General features: G+C 44.3%; 1 long non-coding RNA gene across 1 annotated transcript; it reads right to left on the reverse strand.

Moving 5' to 3' along the window:
• Positions 1-11: 11 nt before the first annotated feature.
• On the reverse strand, positions 12-6849 carry LOC144932934 (uncharacterized). Its single transcript, XR_013636964.1, has 3 exons — positions 6778-6849; positions 3344-3492; positions 12-56 (listed from the first exon to the last, which is right to left on the reverse strand). It is a non-coding gene; the product is annotated as an uncharacterized LOC144932934 (long non-coding RNA).
• Between the last annotated feature and the right edge of the window lie 1370 nt (positions 6850-8219).

Genomic DNA, 8219 nt, shown 5'->3' on the forward strand with positions numbered 1-8219 from the left:
AACGTTATTCCGGGAGGGGTATCCAGTTTTCCCATTGACTCCTCGTAGTATAAGAGCTAGAAGGGGTGGCACATACACATGCATACACGCATTTCTTGGGTTTGCGATGGCTATTGCATTTATTTAGCGAATGCTTTTACACCCGACCTTCGCCTGTACATTTGGAGTTTGCAAATATATGGGTGTGGTGTTGGCCACCCACCTGGGTCCTGCAGGTATTCCCTTCACATTTAGAAACATGCGCTTCGAGTATTTGGCTGCTTTAAGCCACCTGGTTTAGCTATCATTTGTGGTCAGGTCGCTTCTGAAAAAGATCTGTATAGCTCAGTGTGCCTTGCCTGGGATAATAAACATAGTTTAGCTTTATTTGTATGTTTTTAAGTGATTTGTTTCCCTTTCCTATACGTTGCACTCCTGTCATATTTTTGTATTGTTTGTCGTTACAATGTTCTGACCCGCATTTATTGGACAAATGTGAAAAAGAGCTCCATAGCTCATCGGCTTCCTCCAGTATAAATGACATTTTTTTATTTTGGTTTATTTAGCGAATGCTTTTTTTACATGTAACTTTCGCATAGTTAGAGCACCAGATACACAGGAAACACAAATGAAATACATGCATATGAATGTCGATGTAACACAAGTGGACATCAGCCTATGTGACAGCGTCCTCCAGCACGAACAGAGCAACCAGTCCATGTAGGTTAGACAGGTCGTGGATGATTTACAGTCATGCATAACGAACACAAAATTGTGCGAGGATTAAGGTGTGGCGGTCGCAGACTCCAGTTGTCTACTCATCTAAATAGCCTCGGCACCACACTCGACCTGAATATGGTAAGATCTCTACGGGAAAAAATATCTTACGGTCCTGCAATTTTCGTATCAGGTCTCTACGACACATTCGACCACTGTTGAGTCATGACATAGCCAACACGGTGACGTGTAGCATAGATTCGACAAGGCTCGATTATTGCAACTCACTACTCAACAAGGACGTATGACAAAAACGTTACTAAGCTGCAGCGTGTACAAAATTCTTTTGCACGTTTCGTGACGGGTAATGCAAGATCCGACCATGTCCCTCCAGTTCTCACCGAGATGCATTGGCATCCGGTTACCGAACAAATGCATTATAAGGTCGCACTCATTACAAATTAAACACAATATCTTGCTGATCTGGTCAAGGAGCATAAAGCATCTCATGAACTCCGGTCATCCTTGTAGCAGCTTTTGGATAGGTATCGAACAAAGATGGTCACTGCATCGCACATCTTTTAGATGTGATTCTGCGAACGTCTGGAACGCTCTTCCTTGCGATATTAGGAAGCCACTGGAGCTATGCACTTTTATATCATCTAGATTAAAAACTCATGTCTTTAGAACTGCTTTTTGTGTTTATTTTGTTGATTTTCCCACGCAGCTCCAATTAGCACGGCAGGCTAAGTACGGTGCGAAAGAAGTTCAATATACATATGTATGAAGTGACACAGCGCTGACAGCTGTACAGCAGCGGCAACTGTGGTGGACACTTAGCGTACACGCCATTGAGCAAATATATATGGGTGTGCCGGCAGGGTGGAGGAACTGGGGCAAGCGCCATTGGTAGACCTTATAGGGAGGCCTCTAGAACCCTCTAGTGGGTTTGAAAAGGGAGGCGCGGCGTGCTGTGTAGAATGTTTTGCCGATTCAGGGATGGGGGCCACCGTGCTGTGTAAAATGTCGCCAAATCACGGAAGCGGTCACCGTGCTAAGTAATGGGGTTGCCAATATGCGAGATCGGGTGCATCGCTTTGGGTTGAGTGTGAAGTTGGTGAGCAGGGGTACCGGAGTGGCAGCGAAGTGAGCTGTTGATTCGTGGGGGGCGCCGCGGTTGTAACGGGATTGTGGGAATTATTTTTTTCTTCTGCGTTGATGTTAGGGGTGTTTCTCGAGATTATGGGGTTGCTCTGCCTGTCCACCGGTTGCGGCTGCTGTTTTGGCAGCCGGGACGGCTGTTTTTGTTAACGGAGTGGGGAGTGATGTAGTGACACAGCGCCAACTGCTGTCCATTGAGCATATACACGGGTGTGCCGGCAGGGCAGAGAAACTGGGGCAAGGGTCAGGGTAGACCTTATAGGGAGGCCCCTGGAAATCTCAGGTGGGTTTGAGAAGTGAGGCACGGCTAGGGCGGAGCCAAGCCACGCTGAGTAGACTAAGCAGCGGAGAGCGAGAGCTCCAGGCTGCCGGTTCTCGGAGTGGACTCGTCTCATCATCACTGTTGTCGTCATCATCCCCTTCGTTACTGCCGCCTTCATCCGATCATTGCGCAGCCGGACAGTAGTTGGCTGTCTCAGTCGATGCCGTCGGTGCAACATGGACAAGGTCGTGTCTGGGCCGGGCTGTACGGCAGCGTGGTCGCGAGAGAGGAGGCCGAAGTTGGTGGTGTGAACATGATAATAAAGAGAGACAGTGCCTCCTGCAACTAGCTTGTCTCCGACTGAGTGTGTGTGCCACATGCCACACGCACACACACGCCTCGAGGAAGGAGGACACTACACAAATATTATAAGGGGAAATGCACGTAGTTATTGCTTAAGGATTATGGACAATTGAGATGCTCTCCCTGCCATGACTCGTATCTCGATGCTGTTCTGCCGCACCTCGTTCCCATATCATGAGAGACGAGCCAATCTGAGCGTGGGGCTGGCTCACAGCTTCGGGGGGTGCTTCCTGGAGAGGTTGGGAGGAAAGTGTCTTACACACCCCTGAGCCAGTATTTCTGTGTTTATGACATGAACTGTTTGTAAACACTAAACTATTTTTATTTAACCAGTTCAGGCACACTAAGCGGTGTAGTTTTTTTTCAGAAGCGACCTGGCCACACATGATAGCTCAACGAAGTGGCTTATCAACAGGCGGGCATGTATAACGGCCAAATACTCTAAACGCGTGATGCTGATTATACATGTTGAGGGAAAAACCGGAGGATCCTGAGAAAACCACACGTGACCACGGGACAACCATGCAAACTCCAAATATCCAGCAGGCGTTCAGGGTCGGGATCGAACCCACCACCTCCTGTATACCAGAAGAATGTTGTGTATTTTTTCCCCAGTAAACGTGTATGACAGTTTTGTGTTGGGTTGCGATTGTGGAGTAGAGTGGGATGGGTTCAATATGTGCTCTCTATTGAACCTCTATTACACCGTATGTAGCACAACCATGATAATCAGAGGTGCGGGGGAAAGGACAACTAACTAAATACCAAAATAAGTTGTAAATAAATTAATTGCTGTTGAAATAAATACCATCTAAATCTGAAATAAAAATTTGTGAAAAGCAACATCTCACAGCAACTCACGTTTATTGATTGTGTGTTGGGGGTTTTTTTCTTCCAGTGCACAGATTTCAAGTGACGCTCTTTGTGTTCAGGTGGCAGTGAACAATTCAGGAGCACGGATTCCCCGTAGTGCACACTCAGCGTTTCATTTGTCTTTTCATCGCACGCATCTGCAGTGAGAAAGTGATGTTATTATAGCTGGCATGATATATCAAAATCATAATTTGTATTTACGATGGAGGAATCCGATGAGCCCTAAAGCTCTTGTCCACATTACCAGTCGGGGCACAGGATCAGAACATTACAACAACAAACAATATAAAAACACAATATGATCCGACTACGTCGATTCGTTGACTGAACAATTAAATCAACTACGACTGTCGTCCACACCAACGTCCTTCCCCGAAGGCGGGAAACCACATAGAGTCAACGTCTATTGTGACATGGCAGATGATGATGCTGATGATGTTACAAAACCCCACTCATTTGCTCCTGTACAGTGACTCACATGGAAACACAGATAGTTTATTAGTCAATTAACTGAGTATTCGACGATAAATTCGTTTGAGGAACCGATTATGCAAGTAATCAGATAGCCCAGCTCCAGTTGTTATTCTTGAACTTACACTTACAGATCGTAGTGCAGATATGGGACTTTTTTTCCAGTATCAAGAATTATGAAAAATAAGGTTAGGTTTTAGCCTTTCTGGCAATAAAACTGGAGTTTGTAAGATATTCAAACAACAAATAGACATCACGTCTGCATTCACCGCACATACTTGTGGCAAATCATGCACGCAAACATGCTCGGATAATATATGCATTGTCTTTGAAACTGGTGAGACAAGGCCATATAGAAGGTTTTCTCTGGTGTAGGCCAATCAATTTCAAAGACAATGCATACATTATTATTAAAGCATGCTTGTTTGCATGATTTGGTGGTAGGAATCAGGCTTCAAGTAGGAATCTGTGTGGGTGGCCTTTCTGTAGACAAAATGTCCCAAAGAGCCATTGGGCCTCCTCTCAAACAGAATATCCAAGAAAGGTAGCTTGCCATCCTCCACTTCCATGGTGAATTTAATGGATGGGTGTATGGAGTTGATGTGGTCTAGAAATTGGTTCAATGCTGGGAGGCCATGTGGCCAAATGAAGAAAGTATCATCCACGTATCTCTTCCAGTGCACTCCCTCACCAACACGTACTTCACCTGGAATGGTACCTTCTACAAACAAAATGAGGGCACCCCTATGGGTTCCCGCTTGTCACCAGTGATAGCCAATGTTTTCATGGATAAATTTGAAACAGACGCCATCCATACATCCTTTCTGCGTCCTTCCCTGTGGAAAAGATACGTGGATGAAAAAGAAGTTGTCTGCGTAAAGTTCAGCACTACACCAGAAATAAATAACAGGTGATAACATAAGTCTCTATCGGCCTATTGTAATATATATGTATAATTTACGGATCCATACTCTGTGGTTCTTTCGGGAAAGTCACGTAGGTATAAAATAAAACTTCAAATTTAGGGATTTTTTGTTTTGCGTTAGCAGCTTGGTTTGCTGCACTGTACTTCTCACGAAAAGTAACTCGGGGAACATTGCGGTGTTGTGCGGTAGATGTCTGATAACGCCATCGAATGCATTTCCATGCAGCGATGCAGTTTTCACACTGCACGACTCGCACACGTGGATTTGCATTTATTTTCTTCGAAACCTCACACCTTGGAAATCATGAATAAACAAAACCAGCACTCGCATTCATGTTAATTATATTTTCTACCCGCTTTTACAAGCGCCTTTTATTCTTGAGCTAAATATTTACTATTTAAATTTTTTACCAGGTAAGGCCCACTGAGCTATATTCATATTGTTCAGAATAAAAATCAGAATATATATTTATACTGGATGAATCCGATGAGATAAAAGGATCTTTTTCACAGATGTCCAGAAGCAACTTAGGCAAACAAATGATAGCTCAATGAAGTGGCTTATCATCGTGTGGGAATTTATTGCAGTTGAATACTCTAAACGCGTGATGATCATTCTACATTTGGAGGGAAACCCCGGGAAGACTTGGAGAAAAATACACGCGAATAGGGGGAGAACCTGCAAACTCCAAATATATAGGCGATCCTGTATACATACGTAGTAAACTGTGTTAATCAGAGGTGTGGGTAAAGGACACCAAAATAAACACAAATAGCTGTTCTACAGAAACGAGTTTTCACTCTAAATTTAAAGTGCAGTACCCGTCACGACACGTGCCTGGATAGTCACTGGAACAAGAGTGTCCCGGATATAGTTTGAGAACCAATGATGATATTGTTTTTAATTGTATTCTTTTAAATACTATATGTGTTGTTTGTCTCTTAACTGTGATTCTAAAATATATTATTTTAGTTTTAATGTTAGGTTACAAACACTTAGTCTGTGTGCTCTCAGTTGCCAGGGTGAAAAGTGGGCTAAGTATTGCTCAATCCTGGCCAGCTTGCTCAACAAACTTAATAATCTAAACTAACATGAAGACCCACAGAGATACATAGAGACTCTTAGAGAAATAGAGAATGGATTACAAGTGGGCAAATTTTTGCCCAATCCTGACCAGCTAGTTCAATCAATATAATAACCTAAACTAACACGAGAGGGTGGCATGGTCATAAGAACTCCTGGACATCTTTGTCTCTCCAGTGCTGATGGTTAACACGACACACCAGGGATATACGTCGTCAGGATCAGTGGAGCTTGCTGAGGCCCAGGACTGGTTCAGTTATCACCCACCACTCGTGTTAGCCATGTCCCACGGTGGAGAGATGTTAGCTACCTCGCCTAGTAAACTAGAGGTTGTGGGTTTTATTCTGACCCTGACGTCTGTATATCTGGAGTTTGCATGTTCTCCCCGTGGTCGTGTGGATGTTTCTCCGGGTCCTCCAGGTTTTCCTTCCACAATTACAATCAACATGCGTTTAAAGTAGTAGTAGTAATAATAATAATGTGCATTCCATCCTAGGATCCTAATGCACAATGCATGTAAAGCAAGAAACAAAAACAGAACCAGGGCAACCGAACAAACTAAAGAGATGGGGTTTAAGAGCAGACAAATATATCTACCTACTCCGATTGCCTGATTTCAAGTGGCAAGGCGTTCCATAACCTGGATGCCACTATAACAAAAGGCCGATCACCAAAAGATAACAACCTAGATCTGGGAGTGCTGAGCAGTTGGATAGCAGAAGATCTTAAGGACTTTGATGGAATATATACATGTATTAGTTCTTGCAAGTAATGTGGAGTGAGCCCTTTTAAAGCCTTTTGGATTATTAGTAGTATCTTAAAGTCCACTCAGACTCTGACTGGTAGCCAATGAAGAAATAAGAGGACCGGTGTCATGTGCTCATGGATTGGTGTACGTGTAAAGACACACAAACACCACACACTCCTCTCTGTAGCTCTCACCCATCACTTTGACTCCTGCCGTTGCCATCACCACCATAATCATCATTGCAACGGTTGCCATGGTGATGCTCATTAAATGGTCCAGGCCGTGATCACGTGACTCCATCCACCTCCGTCTGTCAGGAATGAAGATGCCAACTCGGTTATATGATTAATCTGCCGATATGGTCAACGGTAAATCGGGAGATAGCAATTACGAACGTAAACTTTTCACCCTCCTTTAGTGGTTTTCAGCAATGCCACAGATTTTTAGTTACAATTCTATTAAATAACTGTTTCCTATCGAGCCTCTTCGTCAATCCACTGCTGGACGAGGGTCTCCCCCAACACCGTACAGTCCGTGGGAGTAATTTGAGCATTCTTCACGACTCTGTTGAGTGCGGATTGGTCAAGGCCATGTCCATTAGCCACGAGCAATGGACACGATAAAACATGTGTTGTTCTCAAGTTAAACCCAATTCCCTGGCTGCCCTTGTCACACGAACCCACTCCAACTTATGTCGGAGTGAATCTGGACCATACGCTAACCTTTCACAATCACCACAAAAAGGTAGCCACCAAGACCAAAGCAAGGGGTCTAACCTTGTGCCCATAAACGAGCAATCAGAAAGCTGAGGAGCATCAGCACCAGTGCTACGGATATTAACTATGGCCCTTGTTGTACTTTGTAGCCGAACATTGTCCACCAGAATAGACCAGAAGAAGTCACCACTCGACCTGGTGTTGTTCATCTGAACACTGCAATGCAGTGTATCACTGGAACCCTCAAGTCGATCCTAACACCCTGGCTGTCCGTGCTGTCACATATCTCTCCCCCACCTATCCGCCGTAACACTGCAACCCTCTGAAAAGTCCTGCGAATCCAGAAAAACAGTCGCCTTTCCATTCACCGAGACCTCGATAACGTTCATCATCGCTTGAAGTCACGCCAAGCCCTTTTGGACCCATGCGCTTAACCTGAAACAATGCGAATTCAACCCCGATGAAGCTTGGAGAGCTGAATTGAGTTCAAAAGAACTCACGAACAAACACCTTGTGAAAGACCAAACGCAGACGATTCCTGGGTTTGATCTTCCATGAAGCTCATGGACCACCCTACACCGCATCCACTGCACAAACCATAGGATATGCGGATACCTGATGCACAAATTGAAAATTAAAAACTCTCCAGTGTGCGACTGTGGTCATCCAGAACAGACCATACAACATATAACAACGCAATGCCTGATCCACAAATATGAAGGAGACATCACAGCAATGATACACTCCACTACTCCTGGCCTGCCAAATACTCCATTGGGATTACACGTGGAAGATCATTGTCCCCTATACTGTGTAAAATTGGCAGGAACCTCCTATAAATTAGTCGAGACTAGTGAGGCTTTCCTGGGTAAACAATAAAATAGTTAATTATAATTATAGCATGGGACAACAGGTCAGCC

This window comes from Lampetra fluviatilis, chromosome 6 (genome assembly GCF_964198595.1).
Source record: "Lampetra fluviatilis chromosome 6, kcLamFluv1.1, whole genome shotgun sequence".
In the NCBI taxonomy this organism is placed as follows: Eukaryota; Metazoa; Chordata; class Hyperoartia; order Petromyzontiformes; family Petromyzontidae; genus Lampetra; species Lampetra fluviatilis.